Here is a 15242-nt window from a genome sequence, read left to right on the forward strand (position 1 = left end):
GTGTCCTTTAGATTGCTAATGGAGTATATCCAAAAAAGGAAAACACATTTTTCTTAATGAGGAAAAATAGATGGCATGGTCTCCTGTACAAGAGTCAGGGCTTGCTTTTATGAAGATAGAATGGGAACTGTATGGGGGAAAGAGTGAAAGAGCTGCTTTGGAGGTGGCTGTCTGAGATTTTGTTGTATCGATCATTTAACACCACTTGGCTTTAATTAAATGCTACTGAATTAAATTCTTCACAGAAGTTTCTTTTTTTCTTTGTGATTTAAATCAAAAAGCATATATATATATGTATCTTCTTCCCCAGAGACAGTTACAGTATGCCTGGCAATAGGAATTAATGAAAGATGCTGCAATCCTTGAAATCAACGTAGTTACATTGATTTATACTGGTGTAGGAACTGACCTTTGAGTTCAAAACAGATCTAGTGATGCTAGAAGAAAAAAAAAGCCCTAATAAATATACATAAGACAAAATTATCAGAAGTGTCTACGTGAATTAGCATAAAATCAGACTCAAGATTATTTTTTCTATTATTTACTATAAAATCTTAAAAAGAAGTCTCTATTCTTCATCAGGTGAGACACACCCATAGGGGACAACCAGCATAGCTAAAAGCCCAGCAGCTGGGGCAAGTACGTAAGAGATAAGTAAGAAAATACTCAAGCTTTTACCCAGTCTGGTGTGGAACCAGCCTCTCTATATTCCCATGTAATTCATAGTAATTATTTGTACAGAATGAAACCTCTCTGAAGCAAAGAGCTGCACCCAGCCATCCTCTGGCACAGCTGGGAGCCTGGTGAGGATATTCAGGAGCAGCAGGCTCCCAGGGGCTGATTATTTTCTGCATTCAGGGTATTTCTTACATGGTTTTGGAGATTCGTAGGGAATTCAGAGAAGGAGAGCAATGTCTTGTTCCATGTTGTTCGTTGCATGGATGCAATCAGTGGTATTATACCTGAGAAGTGACTCGTGAGCATCTGCTAAAGGGACGGTGAAATGATACTGCCATGGTGTTTTCTTAAAGTTTCTGCTGAGGGTTTTTTTAAAGTGCTTTTTTTCATCGTCAGCTTACAACGTACTTTCTGTCAAAGTGCCCAGGAATAGGACTTGGTACCAGTTTTTGTAGCTGTTGAGGGCCTGGCTGTGGGTGTTCAGTCTCCTACCATCACCCATGTATTCACTTCATTTCAGTCCCAGAAATGGGAATTATACACAGACAAATCAACTTGACTGCTACCAGGCTTTGACTTCTTATATATATTAAAAAGGCTTCCCATAGCTACTTCTCCGTTCCATGATATTCAGGGAATCAGCCAAAGAATCAGCCAAGAATGCACTGATAATGCAATTACTACTAGATTGATGTTTTTAAATGTACTGCTGTTGACAAAAAGCCCTCAGAAACCTGAAATGTTAATCTGTTTTTCTTTCGCAAATTGAGTACTGCCTGCTGTGTACATCCTTTTATTACTGTAGGGCTGCTCATAAGCTCCAGGCTGCTGGCATTTATTTATGAAAAAAGAAAAAGTATTAAAAACCACCACTGAAACATTTTTCAGTTGGATTCCAAAACAGAATAATTGGCAGATAGAGGGAGGAAAAAAATTCCCAAATTTTGGTTGAAGAGTACTGACAGAGGAGAACAGAAGGAGCAGTGTTCGTATCCCCAGGGACGCAAACAAAGCTGACTTTCACAACTAGTTGTCTAGACAATCAAGAGGCTTACAGATTGATGCTTAAGTTTAATAAAGAGGCCAAACTGCTCAAGTCTGCATGAAGCTCTAGGAAATAAAAAGCAAAATTCCACAGAGTGGTGCAAGAGCAGTGTAATATAATTGCAGGGGTTTCAGAACACAATCTTTATGAAAATGGGCAGCTTTCCTAGCCAAAAGACACCTTCTGGTGTCATTTATCAACAGCTGCTTTAGAAACCTGAGGTATGCTACAGTGATCATTCATAGGAAGCTTTGCTGTCATTAATGACCAGATTTTTTCCACTTGTTCATTTTGCTCCTTTGAAAGCTGCACTAGAATTCATTTTCTAACTCCAAATGTGTGAGTCGCCATACATGCTTTAGCATAAGCATTGTGTAACTTATTCTTTCTGTAAATATATCTGAGTAGCACCTGCAGTGTAAGTTTCCCCCTGATAGCTCCACCACTGATTCGGCGTGAGGAACTAAGGGAAAAGTGAACTGAAATTTAAGTTGCAATCTCCATTACACTGTTACACGCAAAGAACTTCAATTCTTAAAAAAAACAGAAGGAGAAATAAATCAGCAGCAGTCACGTACTTGTCCTGAGATTTAGGAGTGTTTATTACCCTGCTGAATTCTGCCTGCTTTCCTCTTTGGTTGGGAAAGGAAGTATTTTCTTGAAGGACTGCCCTTTACTGCTGTGCCTCTTGAATTTCTTTTATTATAGTATTCTTTTATATAGAAAAAACTTTTTGTTTATTTACCAAAAAGAGCAGGAAATACTGTCTGCATCATCTGGGTAACCGATCTGGAGTTTTACAATTCCACCTGCCTTTCACAGGAAGAAACTACCCAAATAAGACATGGGACCTGAGTGCTGCCTTATGGAGTATGTGGCATATGACAAGAGAACACACTAGATTGCACTCAGTTAGTACTTATGTGCTTTTTAGTATTCTTGGAAAGGACATGCAATTACTGTGCTCTTTCTTCAGGTCCACAGACCAAGGTCTGAAATAATGCAATCTCTGCTGGAGTCGTAGTACAGCTGGAATGAACCAAGCGTGTGTTAAACCGTGTAAGTGCCCTGAGATATCTATTTTTACAATTCCTTCAAACAGACAGGACAAATATTAAGAATTGCTCAAAAACACATCCCTGTACCCATAGAATGACAAAGAACTGTACCCATAGATCCCTGTACCCATAGAATGACAATAGAATCCCATAGAACTCCATTTGGGCAGGGACAAATATGTGCATGGCGTGAAGGGAGTATACCTTATGCCTTCTGTAGTTTAGAGGCATGTGTTTTATTTATTTACATCAGTAATTCCTCTGGGTCCCTGAGATTTTGAAATCTAAGGCCAAGGTCAGTGGCTACAATAGCAGTTGTTGGGGTCTTTGTAGGCAGGAGGTGGAAGGAATGAGTTTAATTCCCCATTGACACCAGTAGGATTTGGGAACAGCCAAGCCAGCCAGACTTGCCAACCGACCATGAGGACTCTTGTCAGAATGGAAGCACTGAAGGTTCCTAAAAACAGATGCTTTTACTTTTTTTATCTCCATGTAAACATTGAATGCAGTTCGCTGCCAGCCGGCACACAAAACCCTCACAGGTCTGCTAGACTGACAACTTGCTTGCGTAGACTCTGGGGTTATGGTTGTACTGCAAAGAGAATAACACTGAAATGAGCATGTTAAAGGTAAAATATCAGTGAATCTGTGATTTCTGGCTTGAATAAATCTCCCAATAATTTGAATATTTGTTCCACTCGGATTTTTACTGTTCTGAATTATTCTTTTCCCTTATTCTCCCCTTGGCTTCATAATTTGGCAAGTCCTGTTTACTGATTAGCTTTTGTTTCCTTCTTAAAAGGAAGATCAGGGACTTTGTGTCATCATCTAGGTCAGCTGGGTCACTATAAACAGAGCCTGAAAGCACGGAATGAAATCTGCACACCCAGCCCCACAAGTGCACTTGTGGAGCTGTCTGTCTGCAGGAACAAAGACAAAACCTATGTCCAGATGTATGCAGAATCCGGACTCTGCTTTCCAAATGTTACTCAGTAGCTGACACCCTTTGGCAAGCAGAAGAAACCCTTTTGATACTATCCTGAACATTTAAAAAGCAGTAATAAATAGACGGTAGCCTTAGAGGTGTGATTTATTTGTTTTATGAATCACAGAAGAGTCCATAATTCATAAAAGATTAAGGCTGAAGCAAGTGGAGATTAATGTCTTATTTCATGAAGCACCATCATTAACCGGTCCACATTACAGTACTTTAATGGTAGTGACAGAAAGAATTGTCTTTTAACATTTTTTAAATATTCTGAATTTTGCTTTGTCTTTGCCAGGGGGATTTCTCCAACACCTGAAAGATTTTAAAAGGAAGAAATCCTCTCTCGGCCCTAACATTGTTACATACACCTGCACCCCACATTACAGTTACAGAGATCTGCAAGATCAGCCAGATAATAAGGACAGTTTTCTCCCTACATGTCGATTGCCTCAAGGCTTTTGGGACCTTTTGTCATGCGGGGTCACCCTGAGAAGACTTTTCTTCAGTATAGCATCTCAGTTTACAGCACATCTACCATGACAAGAGTGGCTTTTGGTACAAATGCACTGCAAAAATCTGGCATAGGTCTCCCCATCCACTGTGCCTGCTTTTGTTTCTATCAGACCAGAGTAACCTTGTTTTATGCTTTTAGGGGCTTCACCCTTTCCAGGGCCATAATTAGTTGAATCACATCTTTTACAGGAATCATCATATTTATTTTTGAACCACAAGTTATGTCCACAAATGAGTTTATCTTTCATCATAGACTGCTGTATCACAACACTACAGTATTGAATACAATATAATTTACTGAAATCTATTAAAACACTCCCATTTCTGAAATCCATTACAATCTTCCTTGTTGTTATTACCATATTCAAGAATGCCAACACAACAAGAGAATTAACTTGATGAACAGTCCTGCAAAATGTGCCATTACAAGCTGTTTCTGAAACATCTTTCAAGGCATCTCTGTCAGCTCATGGATTCTCTTTGGTTTTTTTCCTTTCTAGAACTATTTGCTAGCCCTTAGTTGTGGTAAGCGATTATTTGTGCTTTCAAACAAACTCCATGAAAAACGTTTTTCAAGTGGAGATCAAAGAGCAAAGGCAAACATAAAAGCAGTCTTATAAAAACTGTGTATTGAAAAAACTAAGCTCCATCCATATGCCAATTACATCCAAACCTCATGGCCCCTTCTCTATAAGGCTTCCTAAAGGTGATAGAAATGTCAGATGAAACAAAAAGGGACACATTATATAGACAGAATTTATCATGGAGACGGGAGGTGGCTCTTAGTAACCTTCTACTGAAGAGTTCTGGTTGGAAAGTGCAGCTCCTTAGAGCAATGCTTGCAGCACAAACTGTGGTCCCCAATTACTACACTCCGAGGGCTGTAATCATTTCTAATGGTTGCAGGTGCCATTAAACAGAGCTTCCACAAGCCTGGGGGTTGAAACGATGCCCTAAACCTACAGAACTGTGCAAACTCCTCAGCCCCTAGGAGGGATTTGTTCTTAAGAACTAAGGGCTAGTGTTACTCTCTGAGATCACACATTTCCAAAATTCAGATCTAAAATGAACTTATATTCTATCCTCCTATGATTTCCCTTAACACCTCTGTGCCCAGTTGTTCATTTTATTGGCTTCTGCCAGTGATGGGATGTTAAGGCACAAGCACGAAGTTTTCCTCCTAGGGCATAATGTCACTGACCACTGAGGACCCCGGCTACTCAGGTGTCTGGAGTAATGATATGGCATCAACACTCAGTTGACTTAAGTAAACAGCATAAAAGACTTCAAGAAGTGCAGATATTTTAGATAATTAAATGTCTTGCACTTGCTGACTAAAGTCAGTCCAGATTGTTCTGCCACCTTCATGCAACCATAGCAACTTCTTCCTTGCACTGTGTCCCAGATTAATGGGAACACCTGGAATCAAAAACCTCAGGCTTGCGAGTAAGGTACATAAAACTTTATTGATCCTTCGCGTATGGCATGGATCCAGTCACACAGCAGTGATTCACTTTCCAAAGCTCTGTCTCAGCAAGGAGCGGTGGTGGGCTCTCCAGAGATCCTTCTCTTCTCTGGCTGCTTCAAAGTCCCAATCAGGAATACTGTAAGATTATTACAGGAAATTACACATTCTTTCAAGAGATGTGGGCTTTCATCATTAAGATTTTGATAATTTCAGGTTTTAAAGATAGCTAACAAATAAATATAGTTTTGTGTTGACTATTGTGTTTACTGGGCTCATTTCAACACTTTAAAACCCCTAAATGTCAAAAGGGTTCAATGGCAGAAGCCTGTGGGTAATTAAGGTTAAATTTTAGCCTTGGTCATATGTGACGGCTCCTATAAACATGGTGAAACACAGTTGGAGCACATATCCCCAGAGAGTAAATAGGCAATGTTTTAAGGAAGCCATGGAAAGATAAATGGATGCAGAAGAGGCTCTGGAATTTTGCTTGAAATAATTTTTGCTTTGCTTTTAATGATCAAAACCATTCCTCCCACTGAACCACATAAAAAAATAGTATTTGTGTCTGTGCCAAAGGTGGAGCATAGTGTAGACCCACTGAAATAAAAGACAAGTGAAAAATTAATGAGAAACTGGAAACCAGCAGCTCCCACCCTGTGAGCAGTAGTCTTTTATATACTTCTTCCATAGTGAGCATCTCAATGGGGCTAAAATCACAGTAGCTCTTTTGACTTCAAAGGAGATGTACTGGTTGGGAAGTAGAGAAAACAGTTTGGAGTGCACTGTACCAAGTCTGCACAGCTTAGGAAGAGAAGAGAGCCCCTAATAGAGCAATTCATCACTCAGCAGAGGAAGGAATATTTTTATCATAAAAGAGTTTTAAGTTAAGAGTAGAAGCATCTACAGGTGATCCAGCTTTGACTGAGGCACTCATTGCCCAAAAGGGGAAGCAGCTTGGAGCTTTAGCAGTGATTTCTAGTTAGGAAGGCACAGACAGGTACAACAGACAAGCCTGAGAGATACACGCAACCTTTTCCTGTAAACCCTTCACCCTCCAGTATCTCTTACAGAAGAAATCAGGAGTTTGAGACTGCCCTTTCCCAAAGCCTGCTGACACGCATCTCTAGAGGCATCACAGACCTGGATTATGTCCTAGCAGGGTCTTTTTCCCCCCTCTACTAACTACAAAGAACCCACTAATTAATTACACCTTTTTTATCTAACTATGTGATGTTTACAGTACTGGTTTCTCATGCTCTTTTGGGAAACTTCAATGAAATAAATGGAAACATTCTCTCTCTCATCTGTTTAGCAGTCATGCAACACAGTTTTCCAAAAAAATATTAGAATTTATGGGGCGGACATCACAAATCACTGCAAATATTCATGTGTGTTCTGTTGTTATTTATGAGCCAAAAGAAGCTGTCATGCATATGATACTGAATCAGAAATCCAAGGGTTTTTCCTGATCTACTGTTTTGCCTTTTATATTCACATAATAACATTTGTCTTTTGTAGCATGTTTAATAAGTTCATGCTATAGTTTGGAAACAATGCCTTTGCAACCTAGGGAGTTCATTGTCACCTGCATCCTGTAAGTAGCAGTTCTCTAAACCCACCATTTCTGGGGAGTTAGATATATAGTGTTTTAATTGCATGTCATTAAATTCTTTACCTATACTGAATATTCTCTATGAAGTCTATGAGGCCATAATCTCCTCCCCTGAAATTAACTGAGTTCACTGAGTTTTGCCAGCAGCACTGGCAAAGTATCTGTTGGAAGGCAGGGAGGCAAACAGGATCTGCACTAGATCTGAGTGAGACTCTTACTTGTACTGATTCCCGAGTCCTGTGTTTGTGAGTGTTATGATGACAGAAGTTATCAGTATCATATCACTCATATCCTTGGCAGAAGAAACTTCTGCTCAAGTCAGATGCTCCTGAGCCCAGTGGAGCTCCTTGTCCTACGACTCTCTTTGACCTTGCTTTTACTGCATCTGATCTCAGCAAGTACACTTCTGTGCCACCGCTCAGTTTTTGAAAGGTAGTTAGCTAATGAAACCTCCTGAATTCATCAAACAGAAATCATGTAGGTGACAGTGTTTGAGAGGCTAATTGTGAGTGAGTCAGTGTCCAAAAGGGAGAAGCAGGACATGAAGAGGCAAGAGCTATGTGGACCCACCACCAGCAGCCGTGACTGTAGCATCGACAGCCAGCTCTGCTTCAGCACTGAGGTCTCTGCATTTCCCAAAGCCAGGTTTGCCATGAGCTCTGTCTCCTGGCTTCCAGGGGAGATGGAATTAAGCAGCGTTTTACACAAGTTAGGCCATTTGTACAGGCTGCTCCCCAACATCCTGTTAGTTTGGCACTGTCTGAAGCCACACAAACTCTTGCTGCAGCTGCTCCTGACACAGGGGTCACTTGGTGATTGACTCTCCCCTGCTTTTTACAATGCTTGCAGGACCAGCAGCACCCCTGGAACCTCTACCCCCCCCAACCCCCGTCAAAATAGGTTGAAATTGAGCAATGAGTCCAAAAGTTATTGGGGAGGGGAGGAGGATGTAGACACAGCCGCACAGACAGCACGATTGCATAAGCCTCGTTCCCATGAGAAACCAGGCTGAAAAACAAACTGTCCTAACATGGATTCTCATAACTCTGCCTAGTAAGTAGGTCATGCCAGGTCTCAAACTCACGTTAACTTTGCCTTTATCACCAATGGGCTCTCCTCTAGGAGGCAGTCCTGGTTTTGGCAGATTTGACCCCTCGTGTTTCAGCTCACGGAGACAGCTTTAAGGAAAAGGCAAACAAACAGACCCTCTCACAGGTTGATGTAATGCAGTGTCAAACCCCACCATAGTCGGGTACCACAGCAAGATTTATGCTGTGGGCAGAATAAGGGAGCTAATAAACCATCAGGGAACATCCATCACACTGATCCAACCTACCCACCTGCTCCCACTGCTCTAGGAGATCAGGGGCTCTAAAGTGGTATGCTAGATCTCTAATGGGTCTGTTCTTCCCTTGAAGTAGGAGAATCTTCCCCGTTAACATGAATGGGAATTATGTGTCTGCCCTGAAAACAGAAGGGACATAGGCCTGTTCCCGAGAAATAAAATCTTTGCATGCATGATACAGAGAGGCTTAAAGACATCTGTGCAGAAAATATATGAAAAAAGGTAGCCTTTCAGCTTAATTCTGAGGCCTCACCCTCATCTCTATGCATTTATCTCCAAGCTCATGAATAGATCTAAGAACACAGTCTCCTGGAGAATCCCAACAGACAAAACCAGTCTGTTTTGTCTGATCTGAGTCTGATTTTCAAACTCTGCAAACTCCTGGCACCGGTCACCCTTAGGCATGGACCAGGCGTCTGGGAGTCCAGCAAGGCAGGACTTGCCATTGGAGCAGCCCCGAGCACTTCCCAGAGCTACAATCTCTTTGCCTGTGAAGGGGAACTTCATTTTGCATCTCTTTTGTTTCCACATCAGCTCCTATGTGCGAGAAGGGCTGCTTGGCTACTGACCAGGGCACAGCTGAAAGGGAATTCTGCACACGGGTATGTCGAATAAGCAGGATTTCTGCAGTGGATCAAAACGTTTTTGGATCCCTTCCCCCTACTTCAGTGGGAGTTGCAGTGCTAATTGCTGTGTCTTGTGCACAGGCCAAATGTGAGAACGGGTGACCCACTCTGGGCTATCCTTTGTCATCTGCACACTTTGGTAGGCTGCAGCTAGATACACAGCTGTTCCGGGGCGCTTAAATCCTCCTGCTTTTGAGTAGTGCTTGCTGGGAATGCTGATACAGGAATACTGCAACACCTCCGAAAGCCAAGGGGCTGTAGGACTTGTGAATGAAGTGGCCCTGATGGAAAACAAGAGCAGTGCAAATGCACACAGGGAGAACCCCCACTCATTTCAGCAGGTACATTTACAGAAAAACACTTCTTTTATTTCACACATAGAGGAGCCTTCTTTCCCTTTCTCTTTCTTTTCTCTGAAATCAAAACAAAACCAGAAGCTTCTCCACCTTCTGTAGCTCACCAGTTTTCTTCTCTTGTGGGAACTCTTCACAAAATCTATCTCCTCTCAGACTCCCTTTATTCCCACCAGCTACTTCCTTGGTCAAGAGCTGCCACATAACATAGATCTTTGTGTATTTATCCCTTCAAATTTCCAAGGAGTCAATCATCAGAGTAATCAGGGTTTGGTCAATGGGGTCTTTCTGTGTTTTAATTCTTGATGCTTGATTATGAAAGGTTGTCACCTGTATGTCTGCTCCCCACGCAGTCTACCCTGTTCACTTTCTACATATGCTTTCCATAATGCTCCAGTGACAGGCCACAGCTTCATCCAGTGTAGCTGCCCAAAAATGAATTCTGCAAATTTTTTGTTTATAAATTGGACTGGCATCTCAAATTAAAGAGCTAATGGTTTCACAGCTCCGCCTCTTGCAAATCGTTCTGTGAGCACAAACATTACAGGAGCCAAATACCCCTGCATAAAGGGACAGACATAACCACAGTAATGATAATAAAAAAACAACATGAATTCCTTTCAGGAACAAATAAAAAAAAAAAAAAGGAAAATACGTACACTATCATGCTCACTTTTTATTTCCATATCAGGTTACTTAAGTCGCACATGGGGATTTTACAGGTGATACTACCTGTCTTGCAAGCAGCGTTACAAATGGATTTAAAACACTTTGCTGGAAAAAAGGGGAAGAAACTCGGTAGAAAAATAAACATTGTTCTGAAAAGTAAAAAAAAAAACCAAACCAAAAACCTTCTACATTCTGAGATAAATTGCAAAGGAATTGCAAAAAATACCCAGGAAGGTTTACTGAGATTTAGGAAAAAATGAGATTTTTCAAGTTTTACCTGACCATGGAAATAATCAATGTTCCTTCAGCTGATTTGTTCTCCATAAACCTGTTCTATTTTATGTCACCTAAAAATATCTAGCTCTTTCTGAAAATCTGATGAAGAACCAGGCTCCTTTTTCTTCTCCCAACATGCCTCAGCTTGAAATCATCAGAGCTGTGATGCTCTGCTTCTCTCCTCAGCAGAGAGTGTGAACAGCGAGGATAGGATTTCTCTCACCTAGTTTTAACCACTGAAAAAGTGGGTATCAAGTGCAAGGTACAGCTCTAGGTGGTTTTTATGACCAGAATAAAAAGAATTGTCCTTTGGAGGTGCCACTGACTATTGATGAGTAATTTAGACTAAACCCCTAAAAGTAGGTGAGATGAATCCCACCCACAGAGTTTTCTTCTTCCTTGAGGCCAATTAGATATAAATGCTGCTTCACCATGATCTAGTTTCAAGACTTTGAAACAAGGCTTTCAGTCAAAAATGCAAATTCAGTGAAAACAAAACCTTTTTGTGGGAAAGGGCTGGTTTCTGATTCCTGTCTTAAAAAGATATTTAGGAGAAAACAATAGGTGTGGTTTCTACATTTTCAAAAAGCAAAATTTCCATTTTCTGTTTGAAATGAGTCTTGCTTTTGAAATTCACATTTATATAAAAGTCATTAAAAAATAAAGGGTCAACATAAAAAAAGAATCCTTCCATTGGCCCAACCTTTCCCCTTGTATTTAAATCACAGATCTGCAAAGAAATTTCTAATTTTCCCTTTCATCCTGATTTAGATGAGGAAAAAAACCCCAAACCCCAAACAACCAAAACTTCAAACATCTATTTGTGAAACGAAAGATATTTCCAATACAGCTTTAAAGCTTCATCTACAGCTGAATCACCCTGTGCTAAAAGGGTAGAGCTGACTTCACTTGGGCCAGTCATGCTGCTGCTGTTTTTCATTTGTCTTTTGCTGTTCAGTGCCCGACTCCAGCCCCAGTTATGAGTACCCCAGATGCATGGTGGGGTGCTGCTGCCAGTGCCTTGGCCATAAACACTATGAGAGGTGCTGGGCACACATGTGGCTGTTTCGCTCATGCTCTGAGCCAGAAGGACTTGACCCAGATCCCACCTGAGAGCCAGGCGAGCAGGTCAGCAATGTACAGAACACCAGCTTGAGCACCTACCTCTGCTTGGACTTGGCACCGTGCTGCCACAGCCAAACCAACCCCTGGTGCTGAACCAAAAAGCCAACAAACCCTTTAATAGATGCACAAAACTCAGAGGGAAGATTTGCTATGACTTTTCTTCTGGGTGAGCTTATGCTGGGCTGTGTGTGGGAGTTTGGCAAAGCAGCTTCCAGCTTCACCTGGTCAGAGCAGAGCTGTCCTATTCCTTGCAGACACAGTTTCCATGCCCACAAAGTCCCATAGTGCCCTTTGAGCTGCTGCCACTCCTTAACGCAGCCACATGAAAACCAATATTGAAAAAGAGTTAACATCTCAGCATGAAACTAAGCTGTACAGCATATGCTTTTAACATTAGAAAGAGGAAACAGTTCAGGGAAAAAGATGCAGACCTGGCAAGTTTATCTTTGTGGGGGAGAAAAAAAAGAAGAAGAAGTAAAAACCGGTGGAGAGTTTTGCCTTTCTTGAGAGGGAGTGGGGACAGAGGAGCAGCAGCGCAGGGCTGAGGGTCCAGAGCGGTGCCTGAGAGCTGCTGCTGCTGCTATTGTGGGGTTCAGTTCACACAGGTACCTGCCCCATTTCTGACACTGACTGCAGGGTTGCTTTCCCAGTGACAGCCCTTTCCTACCGCAGCCTCCATGGCTGCGAGATGGGTTTTGCAGTGCTGTGCAGACCAGTGTGAGGAACGGCACCAGCTCCATGTGATTCAGGAGCGTGCAGAGTGGTGCTGACAACAGCTCTGAGGTCTGGTGCATTTTTACATAGTCCCCAGCTCCTGCACCTACGCAGAAATCTCAGCCTTCATTTATTTCAGTAATTAAGTTAGGAGAGTGTTTTGGCTACAGAGAGGGACTTCAAAATAGTCATTGTGTGGATTCCAAAAATAATAAGCAAATATGTGGAACATCATTCCCGTTTTTACTTTTTTTCTTTCTTTTTTTTTCTTTTTTTTTTTTTTTTAAACTGGAAAAAAAATCCCTCTGTAAATTTTTAAACCAGCCTCAGTATCTTGTGATATTAGAAAGGCTGGGGCTGATAGTCCTCTCACAGGAGTAAGTAAAAAGTCACACAGATCAGCCCTGGAGCACCAAACCTTGTTCTCATTTCTCCAGTGGGCCAGCACGGGTGTAGCTGAGAGTAAAAGCAGACCCACAGCCAATGACTGCTCTAAGAGAGGAACGGCATATTGAAAACAGCAGGCCAGAGCTTCATTGTTTGGCCAGTATCTTCGAGACGAGCATTGCTCGTCCATCAAAGCCACCCAAGCTGCCATCTTGGATTTTCCTTCTGATTTTTAAGCAATGTCATTTACAGGCCTGCTAATTAATGCCAGGCCAAAAGCCCTGCAGGCAGCTGACTCACAGGCAAGAGAATGGCAGAGCAAGAGGCTGCCCCATCAGCAAAGCCCTCGGATGGTCCAACCCTGTTCTTCGAAAGGCAAATATTTCACTGTGAACCACTGCAAGCTTTTGAGTTTGCGGGATCAGGATAAGGGCCCCTGTCTTCTTGCTTCTCCTGGAGATAAATCGATTTTGTGTGATCTTTGCTGAAATCAGAAAGAAAATTGGACCCTGAAATGCTCTGGTAGGAGAGCAGGAATACTTCAACCTCACTGAGATGCTCTTACGTCAGATTAGGGTCCATCTATGCTGCAGTGTTGCTAAGGATTGGCTTCCATGTGTGGGCACTCGGCTGAGTATGAGTGCTACCTTTATCTTAGCTCCTGATTTCTTTTTTCTTCTCATTTCCATCACTTGAGAAAGCTTTACCTTCCCACTCCATGAAGTGCACACCCAGCACCTCCCTTCTTCATCTGTGGCTCTGCACTTGCAGGCAGGGCAGGAAGGGGACAGGCAAACCCCACCAGTGTCAGTGTGTCCTCATTGCTTATGGACCTGCTCTTACATATCTGAGGATAATTTGCCATGGTTCTTCATGCTTTAAGGGAACTTTCCACTCAGATGTGTAAACAACAGGGTTTTTTTCCCTCTGGAAGAGCTGAGGGAAGGCAGGTAGTTTAAAATTTTGTGTATAGACCTGGATTTTAGGGAATCTGCGCTGAAAACATTTGAACTAGCCTAGGCCAATACTCCAGTGTGGCATGTGAAGTCAGAACAAATCCATTTCTTTGATTCATGGGCTCTATGCACAGTGAATTGCACAAGATGGACCCTCCCTCTCTTCCTCTGCTCATGTCAAGGATGCAGAATGGAAAATTTGCATGTCAGAAAAAAAGGTTGCCTTGAAGCTCCATGAATCATTGTGAGGGGCATTGCCCTACCTTGCCTCTTCCAAGTCATCTCCTCTATTTCCTCTTCAAGGTATCACGTGAAGGCAAACCACAACAGGCTGTGCCATCGCTTGCTCAAGTATCTTATTTTTATCCAACAGCAAACATCTTCACTTCCCCCTTTTCAGTAGATCAATGGCTATCCCAAAGTCTCTTATGGCAACAGTGCACCCTGCAAATTTAACTGTGTGTGCACTGATGGCATCTTTAAGAGCCAAATAACTGACCTGCTCCCATTTTTCTTAAAGGGTGACATTTTTATCTTTCGAGAGATCATGGAAAAAAAATCAGTGGAAAAAATGATGTCTTTTCACCTCAGATGATGGTCTCTCTTGACACCGTAATTGCTGTCATGCCTCTGTTTCCAAACTTAAGATGGCCTGCACTGAGCAAAATCAGTCAGGTTACTCTCAGGTTTTCTCTGTTCATTTTCATACAAATTTAATCGCTTTGAATTTTAGCTGTCAAGGGATGAATGGAAATTGGTAAAAGTATCAGTAGCTCACTTCTTTTATTTTTAGAAATAAGAAGGTGCCTATGGCTCCTCCTCTACTTTCATGTACTCAAAAAGCCAAACCAGTTGATAGTATTGTAAAGACATAAAATATTGGCAAGTGAAAAGTCAGACACAGAACGCAATGCCAATGACAAATGCATGTGCTACCCACCAGGTCATGTGGCCTATCACAGCACTCAGTTATGGGCCAAGGAATAAAGTGCTAGTCCCTGATTTTACATCCTTAACTGAGGAAGGAACCATTTCAGCCACAAAATAAACTAAACCCAAACAGGAAAGTGCTGGGAAGAGAAGGACTTCTGGCCATGCAGAGCACTGATGTTCTCCCTAAAGGACAAGGAGCAGCAGAATGTTTCATTTCTTTTCAGCCAGGTCTTGATCTTCCATTAGACACATACAGCACAGTTGTCAGCAGCTCTCCGTGAGCTCTCCCTGAGCCTGCAGTCTGGATTCTTACTGCAGTCAGTATGAGGAGAAAACATTGATTTTTTCTCTTGTGCTAACTGGGAAATGGGGAGTGCTGGAATCGAAGCAAGTACTCATTCTGCTGTGCAGTTTATTACATTTAAGCAATTTGCTATCAAGACTTAATAACTCTCCCTGTCCCCCGCCACCAAAATAAAGATTCTGCCATATGCAT

Source organism: Lathamus discolor, chromosome 11, assembly GCF_037157495.1.
Source record: "Lathamus discolor isolate bLatDis1 chromosome 11, bLatDis1.hap1, whole genome shotgun sequence".
Lineage (NCBI taxonomy): Eukaryota > Metazoa > Chordata > Aves > Psittaciformes > Psittacidae > Lathamus > Lathamus discolor.